Source organism: Rousettus aegyptiacus, unplaced genomic scaffold, assembly GCF_014176215.1.
Source record: "Rousettus aegyptiacus isolate mRouAeg1 unplaced genomic scaffold, mRouAeg1.p scaffold_m13_p_8, whole genome shotgun sequence".
NCBI classification, from domain to species: domain Eukaryota; kingdom Metazoa; phylum Chordata; class Mammalia; order Chiroptera; family Pteropodidae; genus Rousettus; species Rousettus aegyptiacus.
Window position 1 is genome coordinate 65,058,965 of NW_023416311.1, and position 25,459 is coordinate 65,084,423.

General features: G+C 32.2%; 1 protein-coding gene and 1 long non-coding RNA gene across 5 annotated transcripts in view; both read left to right on the forward strand.

Annotated features, from left to right (window-relative positions):
- The window catches only part of SSBP2 (single stranded DNA binding protein 2), a 244,599-nt gene that overhangs the window by 124,999 nt on the left and 94,141 nt on the right, over nucleotides 1-25,459 (forward strand). The gene's annotated exons all lie outside the window — the stretch shown is intronic.
- On the forward strand, nucleotides 7,942-20,894 carry LOC118606628. The gene is made up of 2 exons (XR_004952558.1): nucleotides 7,942-11,496; nucleotides 16,779-20,894. It is a non-coding gene; the product is annotated as an uncharacterized LOC118606628 (long non-coding RNA).

The window sequence follows — 25,459 nt, forward strand, 5'->3', positions numbered from 1 at the left end:
TGTGAGTGATTATGACTAAAAGTCTTATTTTGTCTAATATAAGTATTACCACTTCTCTATTTTGGTTACCATTAGCAAAATGTCTTTTACTATTCCCTCACTTTCAGCCTGTGTGTGTTATTAAAATTAAAATGAGTCTCTTATAGGTAGCATATTGTTCCCATTTGTTTTATCTATTCTACCACTCTGCATCTTTTGAACGAAGAATTTGATCCATTTACATTTAAAGTGATTATTGATAGAAAAACTTATTTGTGCCATTTTGTTAATTATTTCTAGTTGTTTTGTCTCTCTTTTGTTCTTTTCTTCCTCTGTCTTTGTGATTTGATTTTTTTTTTTTGCAGTGTCATATTTTGATTCCTTTATCTTTTATGTTTACTAAGGTTTATTTGTAGATTTTCAGCTCAGTTATTTTGTACTTTAGCTCCAGAATTTTTGTTTGTTTTTTTTTAATAGTTTCTCTGTTTATATTTTCATTTTGCTCATCTGTATCTGCCTAATTTCATTTATTTGTCTGTGATTTTTATAGCTCATTGCCTTTTTTGAGATGATTATTTTGTTTTCTTTTCATACAATTCATAAATCTTCATTTCTTTAGGGAATGTTACTGGAGATTTATTTTGTTCCTTTGGTAGAGTCATATGTCCCTGATTCTTTGTGTTTCTTATGAGCTTTACATTGGTGTCTGAACATTTAAAGAAATAGTCACCTCTGCCTTCGTTAATTGGCTTTGGCAGGGAAAGACCTTCAGCAATTAGCCTAGCTGGAAATTCATCTTTCAAACTTTTTTTAATAGATGTGCATGTTGTACTCTTCTCCCTCCCTCCTAGGGGATAATTCTCAGGATTGTACACCTTCTTCCTGTCCCACAGAGCCATTCTCTGTACTAAGAGCCACCTACTCCTTTTCCCTAGTACAGTGTACTGAGATGCTGGGATCTTAGGTGCAAACCCCACCTTTCTCTCTTCTCTCTCCCTTTTGAAGAAGTGTCAGTATCGCGAGCTTTCTTCCAACCCCACAGAACTGGCTTGGCTGCTGATAGCCATGTCTGCTGCTCAGAACCTTGTCAGCTGCTAAGACCCTCTCTGGCTGCTAAGATCTGCACCAGCTGGTGTGATCCATGTTGTCTGCTGAGAACCTGACTGGCTGCTGAGATCCATGCCAGCATCTGCAATCCACACCGGTCACTGCAGAGCCCCTGACTCTGGAGAGCCACCTACCCCTCTTCCTTGTCCCTAGATACCCTGAGGGGTTTCAGTTATGCTTGATGTTTAAATATTTTGAGTGAGGTGAAACAGGAGCAATTCTCTTGGGCAGGACCTTAAAGGGCTGGGGACATTGAATTTACCTCCAGCTCTCTCTTTTCCCCATAACAGAAATCATATGCCAATGGGATCTTTTCCACACTGACCTGTGCTAATTGGAGAGGTGAGACACAAGTAAAGTGAAAGTGCACTTCTTACCTGATTCAGTGCAGTTGTTCTTGGTTTTGTACTCGTCCTGAATGCTGCGTCTTAAGTGGATTCTAGAGTTCTTACAAACGTATTCTGGTCTGTATATAGTTGTTAAATCAGTATATCTGTGTGAGAATGAGGGCTGGGATTTCCTATTTCTCCATCTTACTAATGTTACTCTGTGTATTATTTTTCAACTGTTGGAAACTTGAGAAAACTATAAAGTTAGGTACCTAGCCTCTGAAAAGACATTTACCCCATCCCATTTCTCTGTTAGACAAGTAGTATATCATTTAAATGGAAAGATTTATTGTTAATTTATTGACTATTTATGGGATGTCTTTTTTTAATCAACAGTTTTAAACATTTTTAAGTCATTATAGCTTTATCTTAAAGTAAGATTAGAAACTAGCCAGAGTCAACAGTGATATAATTGAAATTATATCTGAAGTCTCAGACTTTAGGTTTTCGTAAACCACTTTACAAGACCATGATTATTATCATAACAAGCTATAATTTGTTGTCATTTTGAATTTAGGCCATGATGTTAAATTGTGCTAAAGGAAATTCTCTAGTGACTAGATCTATTCATTAACAGCTGTTGCTCTACCTGTGAGAGGATTAAAAAAACTGCCAGCCCAAAGTAGTCCAATATGCCTTTTAAATTATTACCGTATTAGTTGCTGCTTATATAAGTAGAGATTGACTTTAGTTGTGGAGTTTTTTCAGGATACTACTGGTTTAATTCTGTGGGACCAGGTAGGTTTGGCATGACTGTACCAGCAGCAAAGTCTCCCAAGTATTGCAGAACCATGTGATGTGTAAGAAAATCAACAGTCTGATTCTGTATTTTATTTTGCTTTGTAAAGTCATGGAGGCATGCAGGATTACTTCCAGAATATAAATGTATCTCCTTTGTAAAATACTTTCAAGAATTTATCTTAAAGTAGTTATCCCCCAACTCACCAGCCTACTTTTGTTAAAATTTCTTCACTAAGTAACAGCTATATTTAAAGGTAATGGTTAGATAGGATGAAAGAGGATCAAATACATTGTGACCGAAGGAAATTGAACTTTGAGTAATGAATACACAATGCAATACATGACATACTATTGAATTGTATGCTTAAAACCTATATGATTTAGTTAACCAATATCATCCCAATAATTTTAATAAAAAATAAAGGTAATGGTTAGAGTAAAACTCAAGTTATGAAGAGACAGCAGAAGAAAATTTGGGGGTGATAGAACTGTTCTATATCTTGATTGTGGTGGTGGTTGTGTTATGCTTTTGTCAGAACTCAGAAATTTAAACCAAAAAGTTGAATTTTACTACATATAATTTTAAATAAAAATTTAAAAAAATACAGTCATCCGTTTTTCCTTCAGAAATTTATTTGAGGTGTAAAGATACTTGTACCTTCTGGTTTTCTTTTGTTCTAAGACCCAGATTAATAACATCTGACTGGAATCCTAAGACAGTCTTCTCGGATTCCGAAGAGCTTCAGAAGTCTTTGATATTCAGGCAAGACTTGAGAAGATCTTCCTTTCCCCCTTTATTCCCTTTCTCCTTCTTTTCCTCCCTCTTTTCTTCCCTTCCTTCTCCATTTTCCTATATACTTTTGTTTATGGCATTTTCAGATATATGTTTATATTTCTAGCATAGACTGTTCTATAAACTAAATCTCTAAAGACCATTTACACAGGAAAAATCCCTAATTTCAAATATTGGTTTGGTATTTATAGAGAAAAGTTTTATTTGTCACATATGTACAAAGGGAAATTTTTAAATGATTGCATTTTTAAAAATATAAAAATATACATACCCTAATAATTCACTGTTTATAAAATCTTGCTTTGTATTAATTTAATAATAGAAGTGATATTTGTACATAGACAGCTACATTATTTCATTTATTCTTTCTTCTGAATAACAGCACACAATTTCAGAGTCAAGTTACCTTGTTATCATAAGGATTCAGTTTATAATCTGATCCTCATATGCACACTGCATTAATATTATCAAAACAATGCAGTTATTTATCAGACTCTAAACAGATTAATAAACTAAATGAAGATATATTACTCACAGCCTGTCTTTAACAAATAAATAATCCCAAATTTTACCCTCGTATTATTATTTTCAGTTGTCCACATGTATTCAGTAACCAGGAAATTTTCCTTTATTGTTGGCCTCCTTGAGCCTGGTATTTTTTCCTTGAGTTCTTACTACTAAGTGATTGATGAAATAAAAGTTTTATTCTGAATCGTTTTTTTTTTTTTAAGAAAGAAAGTCGAGAAATATGAATATATAATCTTCCTTTTAGCTAGATTAAGAATGAAGTTGAGTATATTGGCTGGAAACATTTTTTTCTAAATGTGTGAAATGCTATAAATTTAAGGCTCAGTAGCCCAAATTTGCTTACTTATTTTACTAAGATGTCCAATGAAATAGGTATTTATTTCATTCATCAAATCCTTTTAATGTGTCTGCTCTGAGATAAGCACTATTTTAGGGTGCCAAAGACTCCATGATGATGAAGTATATGGTTCCTCATGATTTGATAAATCTATAACAGAAGTAAGCACACAATGCCATGGTAACAACAGTTAGACAAAATTGTAATTCAGTATAGATTCACATTATTATAGAACGGGGAACAATTTTTACAGTACCTAAAAACCACACCTGTATCATATATTTTGACACTTTAGAAAATCCTTGTAGGACCTTTGAAAAATTGTCTTTTGATTAAAAAAAAAAAATTAATTATTTTTTTATGTTGACATTGGTTAATGAAATCCAATAAGTTTCAGCTGTCCACTTTAACAATAAGGCACATATATATTTATACCATGTGTTCACCTCCCATGGTTAGATTTCTTTCTGTCACTACATACTTGACCCCCTTTATCCCATCTACCTCCCCCCTCTCCTCCTAAAAATTTTTAAATTAGTGGACTTCTGTTATAGTGATGTGAGGAAATGAGTTTATTACAGCTTTTTAAAATTAACTTTTGCTGTGCTCTATGTAAAAAATTTTGAAATAGTTGCTGTCACAGGATGATAATTGATAGACATTAACTTCTAGTTAAGTGACTTGGTCTAGATTTTTTAAAGAGTGGCTTATTTCACATATTTTGCTCCCTTATTGGACTGCTTGAAAAAAGTCTCAACTTATTTATTTAGAAACATTTTCTTAGAAGAAATGAAGAAGTTAATAAGTTGCTCCTGTAATACAGTGAAGAATCATGAAGCATCACATATAGAAAACAGTATTGAGAGGAACAGATACACAAAAAACTGTACATAGTACTTTATAATATTGCAGAATTTACTTTGGAGTAGGGGTGGAAACCATAGGAATTGGTTTTTTTTCAGGTGCCATGGTATTTATTTTGAAATTTTATAGAGAACACAAACTTGAAGTATGTTCTTTCGCAGCAACTAGTAAGATATTTCTAGAACTAATTTGTTTGAAATGAAAGGATCTGGTATAGCGATGTGTGGCATTAGAAGGAGCAGATACAGGGAGAGAGCTTTTGATTACCAAAGCTTGTAAATGACTAGCCCATTCTTTATTACACCTTTCTCTTGACTTCTGATAATTCATAATCTTATTTTGCATGGGACTTTGTCTTTCTAAGATGCTGAGTACATCCCTAGCTCTGCATGACTTTTTGCTAGAGAATCAACTCCTGTCTATATGAGTATGGATAGCTTGGGTCATAGTCTTGAGAGAATGTGATAGGGGGTGGGCTGCTCTGGATCAGATACTTCCTTTGGTCAATCAGCTCTCTGTATATCATCTTTAGGGATGATAATTCCAGGGGAAAGTTATTCTGAAAGTGCTTAAGGATAGGATAGGCAATGAAACATGTTCAATATACTATTTGAAGAAAAAGAAATTTTATTACAAGGACTCACAAACTATTAGGTACCAGAGCAGCTTTAGGTTCTAGCTTCTTTATCTCTCATTATCCAGCCATTTCATTTCCTACAGGCACTCTCAAGGCAAATGTCTAAGACACACACACACACACACACACATACACACGCACTTTGCATGCCCACAATTATTCACACTCAACTTGTCTCTGTGTATAGGCTCTTTTTTACTGCTGATTAGCCAGTTTTCTCTTATTTATTTCAGAATATTCAGTCTGACTGGCTAAACAAATTACCATCACTTTTTCTAATCAGAGCTCTTCAAGCCTGCCTGCCTCACAGATCACTGATTAGCCTAGAGATTGGCTGCCTCTGAGATAGTAGCTACTCATTGATAATAATAGATCAATGGTGCATCCCCAATTGAGTGTTGTGGCAATATAAATGAGACAGGGAAGCTGGTAGGACTAATTCATGTGGATTTTCTTAATAAGAACACTATTCTTTTGAAAAGCAGTACCTTATATTCTGGCATTTTGAGAAAAACTTGGGCTTTCAGGAAAGAGGAGAGGGAAGAAGGAGGGAACTATTTAGAAGCCAGACAAGGAGCTAGGTGTTTTTCTCTTACTTCTTGTGTGATCAACCAAGGTAATTTAAGTGACATTTCTAATTTAAGTAAGTAACATCAATGGGATTTGAAGTTAGGCCCGTTTGTCTGTTCCCAAAGTCCATGATATTTTTTTCCTTAAACACACAATAGTGTCTTATTATTTTGATTATACATTGGTGATACATCTTGCCTCATGTTTTTACTTTAGGTAGATGTGTATTCAGCTCATGAGATGAGATCTTGAGAATAGAAGATAAGCATGCCCTATTTTTGCACATTACCTGTGTACACAGTAGTTTCCCAGTTTTTAATTTAACTTAATCTTAAATGTTAACTCACCTATTAAATAATAGAATAATGCCTTACAATAGTAAAATCTTGAACAGTATTCAGGACGAGTCGAAATATGAGAAGGTCATGTTTTTCAACCTATATTCGTAATCAGACAACTTAGTATTAAACATTATTGTTTGGTTATGATGTCTTTTAACCACTTTTTATGTTAATGAATAATTTAGATACAGAAAAATTTACTGGTTTAGGTGTACAGTTCTGAGTTTTAACACATTAAGTAACCTAACTGCCACCACAATGAAAATGTAGAACAATTCCATCACCTAAGAAAATTTCTTCCTAGCCCTTTGTTGTCATTTCCTCCCCTCATCCCCAGCCACTGGTAACCACTGACCTATTTTCTGTCTTTTTGCTTTTGCCCTTCTGAAATGTCATATTAATGGAATCATACAGTGTATAGCCTTTTGAGTCGGACTTTAATCACTTAGCGTAATGTTTTTGAGATTAAACCGTGATGTTGCATGTATTAGTAGTTCTTTATATTGCCGAATAGTATTCTTTTATATGAGTATTCCACAATTTCTATATCCATTCCTCACTCAAGAGACATTTGAGTTGTTTTAGTTTGGGGAAATTGTGAATTAAGCTAATATAAACATTATTAAAAGCTTTCATGTAAACATAGAAATATTGTAGTGGGTTATTTTTGTTTGTTTGTTTTCATCTGGCCGAACACCTAGGAGTGGGATTGTTGTGTCATATGGTGCTATGTTTAACTTTAGAAGAAACTACCGAACTGCTTTCTAAAGTGTCTGTACAGTTTTACATTTCTACCACTAGTGTATGAGTTCTAGTTGCTCTGTATCCTCATCAGCACTTGTCATTGACCTTTCCTTTAGGTATGTAGTTATTTCTCACTGTGGTTTTGTTTGCATTTCCCTATTGACTAATGATACTGAGTGATTTTTTTAAAAAATTTATTTTTATTATGGTGACATTGGTTAACGAAATCCAGTAAGTTTCAGGTGTACAATTCAAACAGCAAGGCATATATATATTGCATTGTGTGTTCACCACCCATAGTTAGATTTCTTTTTGTCACCACATATTTGACTCCTTTTATCCCATTTACCTCCCTCCTCACCCCTACCCTCTGGTGACCACTAGTTTATTGTCTATGTCCATGAATCTCTGTTTGTCCTGTTTGTTTGTTGCTTCTAGGTTAATATCCCACATGTGAGTGATATCATGTGATTTCAACTTTTTCTGTCTGGTTTATTTCTTTTAACATGATTATCTCGAGGTCCATCCATGTTGTCACAAATGGCAGTATTTCATCTCTTCTTATGGCTGAGTAATATTCCACAGTATATATGTACCACAGCTTCTTTAGCCAATCATCTGTTGTAGGACACTTCAGTTGTTTCCATGTCCAGGTGAATAATGCTGCTATGAACATCAATGTACAAATATCTTTTTGGATATGTGTTTTTAAGTATCTTTTCATATGCTTATGTGCCATCCCTATATCTTTGGTGAGGTATCTGTTAACATCTTTTATTCATTTTTAAAGCAAAGTTGTTTGTTTTCTTGTTTTGAGAGTTCTTTACATATTTGGGTTACAAAAATTTTATATCAGAAATGTGATTTGTCTGTATTTTCTCTCTGCCATCGCTTGTCTTTTTATTGTCTTAATAGTGTCCTTCAAAGAGCAGAAGTTTTTACTTTTGATGAAGTTCAGTTTATTGATTTTTTTCTTTCAATGATATATCTAAGGAATCTTTGTCTAGACCAAGTTTCCACAGATAATTTTTCCTGTTTTCTACTAGAAGTTTCATAGCTTTAGGTTTTACATTTTGTTCTATGATCCATTTTGAGTTAATTTTTATATATGGTTTAGATATTAAGGTTCTTTTAATTTAATTTTTTTAATTTTTTAATTTTTACTTCTTGGTATAGCTCTCCAATTATTCCAGCACCATTCGTTGAAAAGACTTTTCATTGAATTACATTTGCATCTTGGTCAAAATCACCATGTATGTGTGGATCCTTTATTCTTTTTTCTACAACCATGCTGTCTTGTTCCGGTGCTTTATAGTTATATAAGTCTTAAATTAGGTAATATGAGACCTCCAAGTTTGCTCTACTTTTTCAAAATTGTTTTGACTATTCCAGTCTTTTCCACTGCTCTATAAATTTTAGAATCAGATTTTTATTTCTGTACAGCAATCCTGTTGGGATATTGATTGGAATTGTGTTGAGTCTATACATTTTTTGAAGAGAATTAAAATAATAACAATATTGAGTCTTCCCATTCTTGAACACTACATATCTCTTCCTTTATTTATGTCTTCTTTAATTTCTTTTATTAGTGATTTGTAGTTTTTAGTGTACAGATATTTGTTAGGTTTATAGTGAAATATTTTTATGGTTTTTATAGTATAATAAATGGTACCTTTAAAATTTCTATATCTAATTGTCCATAGTTCATATTAGAATATGGATTTTCAAACTTGTTAAACTACAGAATTTCAGTTTTAGTACCTTTCTTTTGGAATTTGTATAAGCAATGATATCTATTTAGGATTCTAAAAAAGGGTACATTTTGTTTTGTTTTATTCATGAGATCCTTAGGACATAGAGTGGTTGTTCTTACATATGTACCATATGGCTAGATGGTTTTTATGGTTTGTTTTGCTTTTTTTGTTTGTTTAGTTGTTTTTAGTGTCAATAATTAAAATGTTATATTCTTGTATAGTTAGAATATGTGTTTACATGAAAAATAACATAGAGAAGTGAATGTTTCTTATAGTCCTCTCTGTTAATGGGATTTGAAAGAATGTGTATCTCACTTGCTGCAGGCAACTAAGTAATAAAAGTAGAAAATACCTTCTTTCTAGAATTGTACTTCTTTTTGCACTGCTTAGCCATCTCTGTTATATAAGTATAAACAGGTCTAAGGATTTTAATCATGTTCAAGACTGCCTTCATATTTCATGTGATTTAAAAAAGGAGTCATGACATTGCTTTAGTGAGTTCTCAAGAACTTAAAAATGGATCTTTAATTCGAGCAGATTATGATGAATGAGAGGCATTTACAGTGTACAATTGCTATCTAGATGCAATTCTACTCTGTAGTGCTTTATTGATTTCTTTCCTTCTGCATTGCCAAAACTCAGGATTTCTTCTCAGTAATATAGGGTCATTGAAAACAAAACTCAGTTGATTCTAGCTAGTATTTTTCCCCCTTCAATACAAAAAGTGTTTAATATTTGGTATTAAGTAGAAAAGTTTTAATCTAATAATCTTGCTTGCCTATTTATTTATGAGACATTATTTTTTTTTTTTGTGGGCATATATCCTATGGCTACAGGTTTGGACTAAAAATTAAGTAGAATTATTGTTTTAGAATTGCTAAATGGAAAAGCATGGACTGTATTTTTCAGACATTGAGTTTCCATCTCTTCTATGTATAGAAAGATAAGATTTTTGAAGATAGTTTTAGACACTTTTAACACTCAATGTTTTCTAAGTTTTAAGAGACTATTAACAAAATTTCTGCTTCCTTTTTCTATTCTCAATCTCTTCACCTGTTATTTTTCAGTGTCATAGGATGTTCTCATAATAAAGCAGTAAAAACATTCTTGAGGCAATAATATCAGAGGATTATATTATTTATGTGATATTTTACTTATCATTTTAAACATATATTCAAGTAAATGAGAAAAATAATTTCTGAAAATATTATTTGTAGAACAATATTTCTGGGAATAGGAGAAATTCATTTGATAAGAGGACAGTGAAGTCTGAGGAGTGGGAGATTGGAAGGTTGTTTTTGAGTTATGTAGCAATATATAGTGGTTCTTAAAAATCCTAAAACTTTTTAAACACGTTCATCAAATTTAAATATTGTTTTCTGTTGGAATACTTAATTAAATTAGACCTAATTTTTGAAGCATAATTTTATAGCCGTTTATTAAAATATATCTATAATATATAAGGTATAATATATATCTAAGAATTCTTAGGCTTTCCAATGCTGCTTCTCTTTTGATAGAATGTGAAAAGAAAAAGAGGTAGGGGAGTATAAGGGTGGAAAAATATGCACTGTGGTAGCTTTCTATCCAAATCTCACAGAATAATACTTCTGCTACCTGTATTGCCATAATACCCGTTTTCCCTATAAGTCAATTCTGAAGTTCTCCCAAAGAACTATTTTCCTATGTTTTGGTCAGATAAGCTTAAGCTCTTTTTCCCACTGTAACCTTTTAGCTATATGAGTTTATAGTCACATCTATGTTTCTACCCTAACAGAAAGCAGGTCAGTGAAATATAAAGGTTTTCTGACTGTTCATCTGGGGCCTTGGTGCTTTAAATCTCAATAAAATTATCTATCTTTCTCCTTTGGTGACATTTTTTAAAAAGTTAAATGACGTAAAAATCTAGTAGCAGCATGACTTTTTTTCTAATAGGAATTGTTGTACAATTAACCATTGCACATAGTAAAAGGTTCATTGGATGTACTATTGTATCTTGTTATTTAGTATTGTTTAATAAAGTTTTCAGGGAAAACAATTTTTTTGTTGCTTATTATGTACATTTTAGTGTATATGTTGAAATCACAAAATAATTGAAAGAAATTGAATATTGAGGGTAATTTTGCTTTCTTTAGTAAGCAAAATAAAAGCTTATTTAAAAATTTTAGGTTAGTTAAGGACAAATGAAACTAGACTTTTGATATCTTATACAATACTCTTATCAGAATAAATTGCTTATTCTTTGTGATATCAAGTGTTTTTACAGTTTTTTGTTTGAGGAAATCTTAAGATTTCAATAGTTGCTTTATTTAAAGGCATTTTTATTCATGTACAGATTTGGATATATTCTTGCTATTATTATCAATTTTTGCTGTTAAAATGAAGGGTCTGTTTTAGAAATGTATTGTTAATTTCCATCTTTATAATGCTGTAATTACATTTTCAAACATTTTCCTAAGCATGCTGAGTTTCTTGGATGTTGCTCTGATAATTCTAGACATCATTACACTGCTTAAGAGACCAGTGTCCAGTTCTGAGAAGCCACAGTAAATTAAATAATACTGCTGCTTTGTAGAATAAATCTTTCTTTTTTGACTGTTAGTTTGGTCTGGAGCCTAATGTCAAAGAGACAGAAAAGGAAATACAAGTTATCTCGGAAGAGATGGAAAGTAAAATACGAGCTGGGCCAAGATTTTATATTGAAATATGAAGGTGATTATGATTTCCTAAAGAGTAAAAGTGTACCACTATCTTTACAATGTCATGGAAGTTAGAAAAAGTATAGTTCAATTTTAAACCATGGATTTCTAATGCAAATTTGATTTAAACATCTAAAATTTTGTGTTTTGTCAATATACACATATGAACTTATTTATTCAGCTAGTATCTACTTGCCAGCTTTTAGAAATATAAAATATGTATTGTTTACATATGAAATTAATAAAGCAATAGTATGGAGGAAAAACTGCATAATGAGAAGACAACCAGATACTTTAATTTTAATGAAGTATAAGAGGTGCTTTATTTTGGGAAAGTATAGGGTGCTATACAAGTACATGGCAGAAAGAATACAAAACCTCAGAATTCACGGGCCACTAGGTAGCCTACACAGAAGGCCCTTGCTACACTAATAGAGTATAATTATTCCTAGACTATATGCTACTTCAGTCCTACCTATGATATCTTAAAACTAAAAAACAAAAGGATCAAACCGTGTCTAAGTAACTTAATTTTTATCTCAGAACAAAACTCAGGAATATTTAAAGGAATATAAAAATATCCAGTACTCAACAAAGTAAAATTTATAATATCTGTTTTCAGTTAAATATGATCAGGCAAGATAAAGAAGTAGGAAATATCTGACCCAAAAGGATGAGGAAAAGCAGTGAAAACCAATCCAGAACTGACATGGATGTTAAATATCAAAATTCTAAAGATTGAAAAAAGTACACTGGATGGAATTAATGGGAGATTAGACACTGAAGAAGGAAAGATTAGTAAGTTGGAGGCATAGCAATAGAAATTATAGACAATGAAACACAGGAAAAAATACTAAAAAAGAATAGAGAACAGTGAGCTGTGAGACAATGTTAAGCAGCCTAATATACTTGGAACTGGAGTCACCAAAGGAGAGAGATGGAAAGATAGAAAAAAAATATCTACAGAAATCATTGCCAAAAGTTTTACAGATTTGATGAAAAGTACAAATTTAAAGATTGAAGAATTTCTAAGAACTCTGAGTGCATGCATGCATGTATGTGTGCACACACACATACACACACACACACACACACGAAGGAAAATACACCAAAGCACATGTTAATCAAATTGCTCAAAACTAGTGACAAAGAAAACAAAACAAGCTGGTGAAAAAGTTATATTTATACAGAGGAAGAAAGATAAGGATTCTACTAAGTTTCTTGTCAAAAGCAATGCATGTGAGAAGGTAATGGAACAATACCTTCAAAGTACTGGAGATGGGAAACCAATTTAGAATTCTATACTGAAGAAAATATCTCTCGAAAATAAAGGTAAAATAGAGACATATAAAATCTGAAAATATTTATTACTAGCAGACTTGTCTAAAAGAAATGTTAAAGGAAGTCCTTGAGGCGGAAGGAAAATGTCAACAAAAGTGGGTTTATCATGTCAGAAAAAGATTTCAGAGCAAAGAAATATAACCAGGGAATGGAAGGCCATTTTATAATAATAAAGGAGTCAAAGAAATTTGGGTATCTGTCTGTCTGTCAACAGACATGTATGCAGTGGAACATGTATGATTCATCCTTATAAAAGGAGAGCCACCATTTGCAGCAATGTGGATGTACCTGGAGGACATTATGCTAAGCGAAATAAGCTAGACACAGAAAGAAAAAACTTCATGATCTCATTTTTATGTGGAAACTTATAACGCTGAATGCATAGAAGCAAAAAGTAGAGCAGTGGTTACCAGCGGTGAAGAGGTGGGGGAAACAGAGAGATGTTGGTCAGAGGATACAAAGTTGTATTTGTGTAAGATGAATAGTTCTAGAGATCTGATGTACAGCTTGATGTTAATAATACTGTGTTGAGTACTGGAAATTTGTTGAGAGTAGATTTCAGGTGTTCTTATCACCAAAAAATACGGTAACTATGTGAAATGATGTGTTAATTAGCTTGACTGTAGTAATCATTTCACTATGTATATATCAAATCATCATGTTGTTTACCTTAACTGTATGTAATTTCTATTTTAAATTAAAAGAAAATAGTAAAGGGGTCAATTCCTCAAGAGGATATAGTAATTTTAAACAGTTATACACATAACTTCAAAATACAGAAAGTAAAAACTAATAGAACTGTAAAAGAAATAGAGAAATCTACAATTGTAGTTGGAAATATCCCACAATCAATAATTGATAAGAAACATAGAAAATCTGTAAGGATATAGAATGTGGAAACAACACTGTTAACTTAGTTTTAGCCTAATGGACATTTATAGAACATACCACTCATAACAATATACATTCTTTTTGAGTGCATATTAAATATTTACCAAGATAAGCAGTACTTGTGTCGATAAAACAAGTCTCAATAAATTTAAAAGGATTCTAGTTATATAAATTGTGTTCTGTAAACCAAATGGAGTTAATTTGGAAACCAGTAACAGGAAGATATTTAGAAAATTCCTAAATATTTGGCAGTATTTTGAACTGCATGAAAATAAAAAATGACATAAAAATTTGTGCGTTGCCACTAAAGCAATACATGAAGGGAAATTTACAGTAGTAAAAACCTATATTAGAGGGAAAGAGAGATTTCAAATCAATTACCTCAGCTTCAGCCTCAAGCAAGTAGGAGAAAAAAAGAGACATAAAGCCTAAGTAAGAAAGAAAAAGGATCAAAGTGAAAATTGATAAAATAAAAAATGAAAGCAATAGAGAACATCAAGGAAACCAAAAGTTGATTCTTTGAGACTGTCAGGGAAATTGATAAATCTCTACCAAGACTGATCAGAAAAAAAAAAAAAAAAAAAGGACACAATAACCAATATCAGGGATTACATGATCACAGATTATATATACGCTAAGAGGATAACAACTTCATGCCAATAAATTCTATAGCTTAGATAAAATGGACAAATTCCTTGAAAGCCACAGATTATCAAAGTCTACTCAAAAAGAAATTGATAATCCGAATAGCTCTTTACTTGTCAAAGAAATTGAATTTTTCTTTAAGAACTTTCCCACAAATCAAAATTCAGACCCAGGTAGCTTATTTTGAAGTCTGTCAGATACTTCGGGAAGAAATAACACCAATTTTACTAGAACTCTTCCAGAAAATTAAAGAAGAGAGAATATGTCCTAACTCATTCTATGAGGCCAGCATTATCCTGCAACAAAATGAGACAGACATTGTTCCAATAAAGAAAACTAAGGACCAGTAATACCATATGACTATAGATGCAAAAATACTTAACAAAAATTAAGCAAACAGAATCCAAAAGTATTTTAAAGAAGATATACACTATGAGCAAATGAGGTTTGTCCCAGGAATGTAAAGGTTTAACATTTGAAAATCAGTCAGTGCAATGTATCATCTCAGTAAAAACAAGAAAAGCATTTGACAAACTTCAGCATTCATTCTTTATAACTCACAGAAGATTGAGAATAAAAGAGAATTGCCTCAATTTAATGAAATCCTACCGCTAATATACTATTTCATGGTAAAATACTGAATGTTTTTCCCCTACGATCAACAATAAAGCAGGGATGTCAACTGTTAAAACTTCTGTTAAACATCATGCTGTTGGAGTCAGTGCACTCAAGCAAGAAAAAGGGGGAAAGGCAAACAGAAAGGAAAAAGTACAATTATCTTTATTTGCAGAAGACATGATCATCTATGTAGAAAATCTAAGGGGGGGAGGGGAAGGAGTGATATGGCACGAAGCTCCATATATGAATAGGGGCCAGGCCATGAAGGCTTTGTAAGTCCACATTAAGGAGAGCCAGTGTTTCATAAAGGCGATGCTTTTCGTATTGATCAGATTTGCAATTATAGAGTTTGATTGCATCATAGTGCATATATTGAAGGAGGCCTAAACACTCACAGCAGAAACTTCAGATAGAAGTCTATAGAAATAATATAGATTAAAGATAATTGTTGCTTGGACTAATGTAGTAACAGTAGGGGTGGAGACATGTAAAAAAATTAGTAACTATTAAAAAAATGGAATTGACAGAACCTTTACTGCATGTGGGAGGTGATGTATAATGAGGAATCCAGGGCAACTGACATGTTTCACGCTTGGCAAACTGGATGGATAGTGGTACTATTCACTGAAATAGAAAAAATAGGTTAGGGGCAAGAGGTAGGAAGATGAGATGCGTTTTAAATATATGTAGCTTTAGATGTTTTCGATGGCCAAGTTATGATGTACTGGAGCTAGTTTATATAGGTGTCTGGATAAGAAAAAAGTTTTGATGTAAGATAATAGATTGGAAGATATGAAATGATAATTGAAGCCATGGGAATTTTAAAAGGTTGCCTAGGGAGAGGATGAATTGAGAATATGAGTAATATGAGTAGAGAAGTGGACTTGGAAGAAAAACAAGCTTAAAAAGGAAGAGGAACATGAAAGTGAGATTAGGAAGGATGAATCAAAGGGTAAGGAAAGACACCTGGAGAATGTATTATGGAAAGAGATGCTTTCAGCAAGGAGAAAGTGATATCGTCAAATGTTGCTGACAAGTCAGTCATAACTAGCATATGTATATAGTGGTTACTATGGACCAAGCACAATTATAAAGTTTTGCATGTATTAATTAACCTAATTTTCACAACAATCCTTTGACCTCGGTATTATTATTATATTCTAGTTATGCAGATGAGAAAAGTGAGGTATAGAGATGTTAAGTGACTTGCCCAAGAAAAATGCATAGCTATTAAGTTACAGAATCAAGATTTAAACTCATCCAATTTGACTATATAATTTGTGCTCTTAACCAGAGAGATAAGAGGTGGAAGTGACAAATAGATTTAACAATAAGGGTTTTACTGATAAACTTTAGTCAGTCTTGGTGGATCAATGTGGGCAAAAACCTGATTGGAGCTTAATGAGGAATACATGAGAAAAGGGAAGTGTAAATGAACAATTCTTTGCTGAAACTTGGGTGTGAAAAGGAAGAGTAGGGGCAGTAGGAAACCACTGTTTAAGATTTATGAAGGGTGTTCTTAAGATAGGCAAGTCTTAAGTTTAAATGAGAGCAAGCAAGTAGAGAAAGAGGTTGAAGAGACATGGTGGGGGTGGGGGAATAAAAAGAGAAAACTTCTGAACCATGATGAAAAAACAGTAAGAAATAGAATCCATAGCAAATATGAGTAGAGGGGCCTTAATAGGAGCAAGACTTCTTTTATTGTCACAGTCGGGAAGAAGGAAAACATAGATATGGGTGCATATTAAAGGTTTCCTGCTATTCCAACTTCTTCAATCTCAATTTCTCTCTCTTTCATAGATTTGAAACAGGGATGAAAATTCTCTGTGTCAGCAAGTTACTACCCCTTTAACTTGGACTACTCTTGGCTAAAGGGGAGAGGGAAGAGCATCCTTCTACTTTGCTATTGAAATTCAGGTTTCTAAGACACAGACTGAGCTGGGGAAGTCCTTCTGGTACCGTTGCAGCATGGAGGATTTCCTACCACTTTTGAAGAATCACATTTGCAATTACCACAGGAAATGAACATACTCCTTTGTATCGTTTACTGGGGTAAATCTATATTAATAGAAAAAGATCTAATACAAAGATAATCTGTAAAATATTCAATTAGAAGTTGTGGTAATTATGATACACAATATTTTTTATATGCAGTTTTCTAGATATGGGGTCAGAAAACTATCCCAGTGCCTGTTTTTTTTTTTTTTTTAATAAAGTTTTATTCGGAACATAGCCAGCCATCTTGAGGTATGTCTGTGATGCTTTTGAACTACAATATCAGAGTTAAATGGTTGCAGCAGAGAGAAAATGATCTGAAAAGCCTAAAATATTTACTGTTTGGCCCTTTTCAGAAAACATTTACTTACCTCTTGTCTGGAATAATAAAGCAGTAAAGACTTGGGAAATATTTTTGAGAAAAAGAGAAATTAAGATACTGAAAGTGTAAAGGGAATTTAAAAAGTAGAAGATATTTAGGACATATTGCTAAATGAAAACAACACTTTACAAACCTATATAGATTATACCTTAATCTGCTTTTTATTTTAAAAATTTATATTAAGAAGTTAATAGTTTTTTCTGAATGGTGAGATTACACTTGATTCTTGTTTTCTTGCTGCTTCTTATGTGTTTTCTGATTTCTTTTTTACAATGAACCATGTGTTACTGTATTATTAGTAAAACTACTATAGACTAGCATGAGAACATAAAGTGAAAGCAAATTAGAATGGGAAGCATAGAGAATTTGACAGGGTCAAGCAAAGATGAGGTACCCTGGAAGATGCCTTAAAAAAGTGCTTTTTGGTGACTACTCAAATGCTTGGAGAAATTTTTCAATGATGTGCTAAGAACACTTTCAGGTCATTTAATTCTTTATATTGGCCAGAGGCTGATATAAGAACAAAATTTCCTACAAGACTACAGGAGAGAAAAGATAGTTATATAAGTTATTAATTACAGTTAGCCTTTTCTAAATTACAGTTAGCCTCATTTCCAAAGATAGATTTTTAAAGTTTAGTTAATGGATTTTTTCTTAATTTTTGTGACTTGTAGATAATACTTTATATTAACGATTTATTTTTAATTCAAAAATTAAATTCAGTTAACTAGCTATAAATAAAACCTACACTTTGATATATTATAGAAGTTAAGAAGGCTTTCTTTTATAAGAAGTCACAATTATGCCTTTAAAAAGAGGTGAACAGCTTTTATTGGGGTAAAAATCAGTCAGAAATTACAAAAAGTAATCTTTTCAATGAAATGCTGTTATTAACCAGATGAGACTTGAAGTAGTTTTACTGTGATATTCTATTCCAACATCTGCATGGTAGCACTATCCAGATGCTCACTATAAAGTTAAATGGATCTTGACAAGCATTAAGTTGACTTCAGTGGCTGTACTATATTAGGAGTCATTGAAACAGAAGAGAAACCGGTTTTTTACCAAATCTCATCTCTTAAGTCAACATATTTATTTAAATTTTCACTCTGAATAGTATTTATTATCTCTATAATGACCGAACGGATTGTTGAGAGCAATCTCCTCAAGACTGCAGCTTAGAATATAAACTGCGGACTCCCAATAAAATTGCCATGAAAAACAAACAGAAAACCACAGCAAAAAACAGGCCAAAAAACCCTCATTCTATTTGCCCTTTAAATAGGAATCAAATAAATTTGAGACTGATAATTCATTAACTATAAAATATGACTCGTAGGAGGAATTTTTATGTACTGTAAAAAAAAAAAAGAATTAAATCAAGAGAATGAACCCCAAAACAAGAATAAATGTGGGTATATATAGCATTTTTACGTAAAATTTGAGCAGCTGTCAATTAAACAATTATATAATATTAAATTCACTTATTTATAAGTAAACACACACATATATGAATGTGTATGTGTTATAATTATATCCATGCATTCCACTGATTAGTATGACAATAAGGGAATGATTCTGAATGAAAAATATCAATAATAATTATATTTAAAGAAATTTACTTTTAATGAAGCTCATTATGTTATGGAATTATCTTAAAGGGACATGGTGAAAGCCCCAATCCTGTTTAACAATGCACTGATAAAACCCACACATCATTGGGAGCAAAATTCATTGGCCATAGATGTGCAAGATATCCTACTAGATCTTACTCATATCTGACACTTATTATTCAAGTTGATTTTAATCATAATGTAGACTGGAATCTGTTTTGTTGCTTAAGCAAGCACTTTTTTTTTTTCCTAATTAATGTGTTTCTCATTTATTCAGGAAGTCTCTAATGGCATTTGAGGTTGGGGAAACTTATTAGCTTCCTTCCTGAGTAATGCACTTTTTATTTCTTGTTGAAATTGTGGTCTCAGCGAAAGACCAATGTTGGACAGAAAGGAGTAAGGAAAGAAAGATGGGAGGGAAAATGGAATGAAGTGAGGAAGGAATAGAAAGAAAATAAGAAAAAACAAAAAGAAAACAAGAAAGTTAACTATACAAACATTTAGTTGATGTATATAAAAACAAATACAAAACTGTAAACATTCTGCAAAAACAGCAAGATCCTGTCATTGTCTCATTCTACTCCCTGCTTCCCTGATGATGTCATTTTATTCATATATAAATAAATGAAGCAATTTGTATATTTTTGGTGATGATGTTGCTGTTACTGAATTTCTAAGTAAGTGAAACATAAAGGAGAGTTGTTCTGGTTATACTCTTCTCTGAATTTTCATATGACTACTGAAAAATAGGTAGCCAACTCATATTTTTCCAAGTTTATTTCAGTAATAATACTAATGTTATGAGTAAAAAATATCTTGCCCAAGTCTAGGGTTTGGGGGGTGGCTAGTAGGGTAGCAAATGAAAAGGTGTAGGAGGACATGCATCAAAAGCTTGCTGGGGAAGGAGTTTAGGGAATTGAAAATACATATTTGATATAACTATTTTTATGTTAAAAGCTATATAGAAGGTGAAATTTAACAAAATCTTGGCTGATAGAGGTATACAGGGGGTAGAGTGGAAAGGGCCTGTACAGAGATGGATTTTAAAAGGCTGACAAACAGTGCACTGAGGTATTGAAGTGACACTTTCTAAATCACTCGTAGAGTTTTCAAAGGGAACTATTTTAGTAGTCTTTCCAAATTATTACAATGCTTCTACAAGTATTAGGTTGCATTCCACTCTGTCAAAATCAAGTTGTCTCATCCATTTTAATGACTTTGCTTTTAAGTTTTGTTCCACACGAAGTGAGGAAAAAGTAAAACCAATATTTTAAAGGATTTTCCCCCCCTCTTTCCCAAGTAAATCCTTTTCCTAAAAGAGTGTCATATTCTTAGAATTAATCTCTCAGCCTTTGTGACTTACGTAAGTCTGAAAGTTGTCTTGGAGAAAATAAAACATTAAAAAGTAGTTGCAAAGACTAGGGTCACGAGTAAAGGAATATGTAGTACATATACATTTCATCATGACTGTATTTGACCTTACAATATATTTGTAAGGGAAATAAACTCAGTATTGCTGTTAATCAAATCACAGAGTTTAAGTGGCTCACCCAAGGCCACATAGAAAATATGGCCTTGGATAGGTGATAGGGCTGGAGTAAGAATTCAAGCCTTCCTGTGTGATTCTGATTCTCAGCAGTAATGCATTCTCATTATTATCATCATTTCTTGAACCCTGCTGTGCCCGTAGTCCTCCTCCTGGCAGTTTGTATCTTCCAAAAGAAGCTGTGACCTATTTTTAATGTTGCCTTTTCAAATGAAGAGATAATATTACATGCTGTGTTTTATACATTGCTGTGAAAAACGGATAAAGAAAAATCTATAAATTCTGAACTTACTTGGCATTTTCCTGCTCTTTATAATTACTAAAAGTCTGTCACCATTTGAGTCATACGTGAACTAAAAAATTAAACCATTCAAACTACATTTTGCTCTGCTACCTCTTCCCCCACATGCACACCTTTACGTTATTTTCTGTAAATCTTCATTTACTTTATTTTTACTGTGTAAATCTCTGGTTTCTTCATATAATTTCTGCTTATAATTAAATATGTGGTTTATTCTGCTTCTTAAATGTGGATATTTATTCTAAATATATACTTGTGAAACCAACTGAGTCATATGATTGTGACTAGTGCTAAGCATACTTTATAGACCCTTGTTTACTTGTGTGTCTCTCAAGAGTAGAATCAACACAGATATTCAAACATTCAAGGATTTACTCAGCTAATGTTATTAGCTTCATGTTACAACACAGAATAAGTCTGTATCCATTTTTTCTCTAATCCCAAACAAGTATAACTGGAAAAGGAATGTGAGAGCAATCACAAATATTTATAGTGAAATGTGAGTTGACACACATATCTTTTAATATTCAGTTAATTGTTTTCTTAAAATAGCCTGCTCTAGGTTCTTAGAAATTCCCTGAAATGTGTAACTAGCATAAGAAGTATAATTACTTTAGAAATACTTAATAGGTATCAACATTTTAAAAGAATTGAAGGTATTTTTTAAAGAACATATGACATCAAAAGGACAATGACAGAAAAATCAGCATAAATTCTAATTGTTCCTAAATTTGACATAATATACATTTTTAAATTCTGGAAAACCTAATTTATACTCTTTTCAGCACTAAAATACAGTTACTAAACTTTTACTTGACAAGCGACCATCAAAAAATGTTGATGTTGAAGTTGAAGTTGACAGCTTTACCAGAGGAAATTCAGTTAGGTAAAAAAAAAAAAAAAAAAACCCAAAACCCAAAAAATGCTTTTAATAAATAATACACTATAAGTAGAAAGTTTCCCTTAGAGACTCATTTGTTGTTCAAGCTTTCCCATTGAGAAAGACTGATTTTAGACTTCCAGAATTTGATATAATTTTGTATAAAACCAACATTTGCATTTCTAAAAGTTTTTAAATTATGAGTATAATAAAAACTTCAGAAATGGATACCTAAGATGTTTCACTTGAAATTCCAATAATTAGAAATCTTGTGCTCACACATGTGTTAAATATGTTCTGAATATAGAACCATCAAATTTACTGTTATGTAGCTAGATATATGTATACTTAATAAAAATAAAGTCTTGTTTTTTCTAATTCCTGAAATCAAATATTTTATAATGTAATGAGGTAATATAAGAGAAAAATCTTAGAGGCTAGTTAGCTGTTTTAATAGTAAAAAGAAATTAATTCCTAGTTAATTAAAATAACATGAGTTCTTTTTTCTACTATACTGTGCTTATAGTAAAATATGATGCCCGTGTTTTGGGAATTCAGAACTAGCTTGATAAATTCTAATCCATGATTCCATCAAATATAAACAAAAGGCCAAATCCTGAAAATTACATCTACGTGGTCAAGTCAAGATTTGTCGATCATGTTAGATTTATGTAGAGATTCAAATTGTGCCATGCAGCTCAGTTAAAATCAACTAAGGATTATTTTGAAGTTTAGACCATTTGTACAAATTCAAAATAAAGGTTAAATAATGGATCATTGTGGTTTTTTTCATCTCCTTGTTTTTAAAACCTTTAAATTGTTGTTTTTCATTTTCTCATTAATAAATTTAGTTTGGTAAAAAAAATGAGTAATTTAATATGATGTTTTTATAATATAATTTATTGAACACCTAGCTATTAAGTCTAAATTTTCAATTTAGTCAAGACCCAAATACATGAAAAGTTAAACAAATAATTGTTAGACAATATCAGAGATAAAAATAGTATCAGAAGCATATTTATGCTTTTCCTATGTGAGAAAGTGAATTTAGAGTATAAAATCTAGGTAAGTACTAATTAATATAAGTACAGTAACAGACTAAAATTGATTTATACTGAAGTTTAATCAGTCCATTAGAAAGCAGAAGTAAATATGTCAGAGATACTCTTATTTCTTTGAGCTGTATATGTGGACATGTATCTTGAAGATGGGAGATGAGGAGAGGAGAGTATGCAGAAGTATAATATTAAAAAAAAAAGAGAGAGAGAGAGAAGGTATGGTATCCTCTCCAGAGAAGATTGCAATCTAGGAAAAGAGGGCACAAAAGGAGAGGATGGATACACAAAAACCCATCGACCCCAAGATTATGACTTCTTGTGATACTTTAAAAAATCCTAATGCTATATTAACAGGCAGCCAGTCAATAAATCTTTAGTAAAATCACTGTCACAATAATATAAGAACTCTTTAATTAAAATAATTTTCACACAGATTTTTCATTTATTCTTTCAAAAGACACTTACAAACCCCATCGTGTATGGAAAATAGTGAGGTAGGCACTGTCCTTTTTTCCAAGAGGCTCAAAACTATAACAAGATGTAGGATACAGTTAGGAAGATAGTAAAAAATAAGGCCTGGAAACCCAGTTCAGACTCAGAGCATGGAGGGCCTTATTATAAGATTAAGAAATATAGAATTAATTTACATATATGGGACTCAATGGAAGGTATTTGACTTTATCAGTGACATGATTAAAGCAGAGGTTTGCTGTGTGATCTAACATTGTCGGAGCAAAATACAGGATTGATTGATGAAGAAAAAGAAAGACAGAAAGATAGATCAAAAGCTATTTTATTTCAATGGTACAGGTAAGGTATGGTAATGAATGAACTAGTACTTCAACATTATAGGTGAAAAAGAAAAGGATGGTTTTGAAAAATTTGGAAATTTAAAATTTTCAAGACTCGAAGCCAGATAGTAGCCCATCATTTAGTTTACTCTGATAATTTAAAAAATGTAATGTGCCTTCCTTATTAAATATTTAGTCTGCTCTTTCTTAAATAAAAATAAATTTTAAAATAAGTACATTTTAAAACATTTCTTGGCCTGCAATGATAAATCCAAAGGAGGAGGAGACAGGAAGACCTTATTTTACTCATTTCCCTTTATTCGTATAAATGTCATGAAGTACTGTTTGGGCAGAAGTACTATACGTTAGATCCATAGTTAAAACATTTCTTAAGAACTGCAAGCCTGATATAGTGCTGTCTGAACACATATTTTTTAAGACTTCATTTATTTTTATTTTTTGGTCAAGATTTGCCCTTCACTGTAACAGCCAGAAGTATGAGTGATGATTCATCTAGCTGAAAACTCCTACCAATTATTATTCCAATAAATTCTAATAATTTCTTTAAATTATAAAAACCTCCTCTTTAATCAAGACTTTTAACATGAAAAAGATTTCTCGAATAAAATGAAAAGTTTCCAATGCATGGTAGCATAGATGGCCATACATACAACACCTGGCAGGAAAAAACAAAACGGCAAGTTTACACAATCCCTGTAACAGCCATGGTCTTTATACTCAGAGGCTTCCTCCATCTGCCAAGTGTGTTGTGTCAGATACAGAGCTCACTGTGGTTTCTGGGGTCACACTCAGCAGAGGCTGCAGCCCCAAGAGCACTCACTGGTCTGGGTGGGCTGTGGTGCTGCTGTCTCTGCTCCAGAAGCAAAGCAGTCACCAACCAGCACATTCAAACAGTGTATTTTAAACATCTTTTAAATATCAAAGTGGGAAACAAGAAGGCAACATAATAATGTCATTAAAAAGATGTTAGCAAATGAGGACAGTCATGTAAAGCTTGAGGCCGACAGGTAGCCCTCCAGCTTCCATTTCTTTGGCTCCTTGAGCAGTGGTCGCTGGAACAGCAAGAGGTTCTGGTTCATGGATATATATGATGGACCTATCCCTGACTCTGCTGAGAATTCTTGTGAGAGATTTTTGAGAAAATGTATATTTTCTGATTCTATAAAATATATCATGACATTTTAACTTTTATGTTCATTAGGTGGCATTGTGTTAGCAGGCAACCTTCTTTTGAAAAGTCATTTTTTATAAAAATAGATGATTAATAAATCTGCTGATTTTTCCTATTTTCCAGTAGTCTGCCCAACAGTTACCATGAATTTATATTATTTTACTAAAATTAGTGGAGAGCAGAAATGAAAATGACACTTGTTCTAAGAAAATTGAGGCCTTTTTAGCAAAGACTAGCAGTTTTATCTTTGGGCATAAATGAAGAATTCTGCTAATAAAGAATTTATCCTTTAGACCTCAAAGATCTGTTATTATAAATGTAAAACTTAAGCCTAAAAAGGTCTAAAACTCTTGAAAGGTTCAGACACTGAGAAAGGATTCAGACATCTTGTGATAGTAGCAGTCTTTTTCTAGATAGTGCTCTTACAAAGAGGAAAAAAAAGACATTTTAAATTTCACCTAAATATTGATTTTTTATACCAGGAACTAACTCAAACTGTATAGCATGAATTAAAGATTGGATTGAGGTATAGAATGATCAATCTGAGAGGGATCATTCTGGAGGGTAGCTTAGTGATGATGAACACAAGCTTTGAAATCAAAACTAAATTTAAAATTGTGACCTGGATAAGCTAGAAAGTAAATTTGTGCCATAGCTGCTTTATTTGTGAAATGGAAAATATAATGCTATTCATGGCTACTAAAATGATTAAATGAGATCATA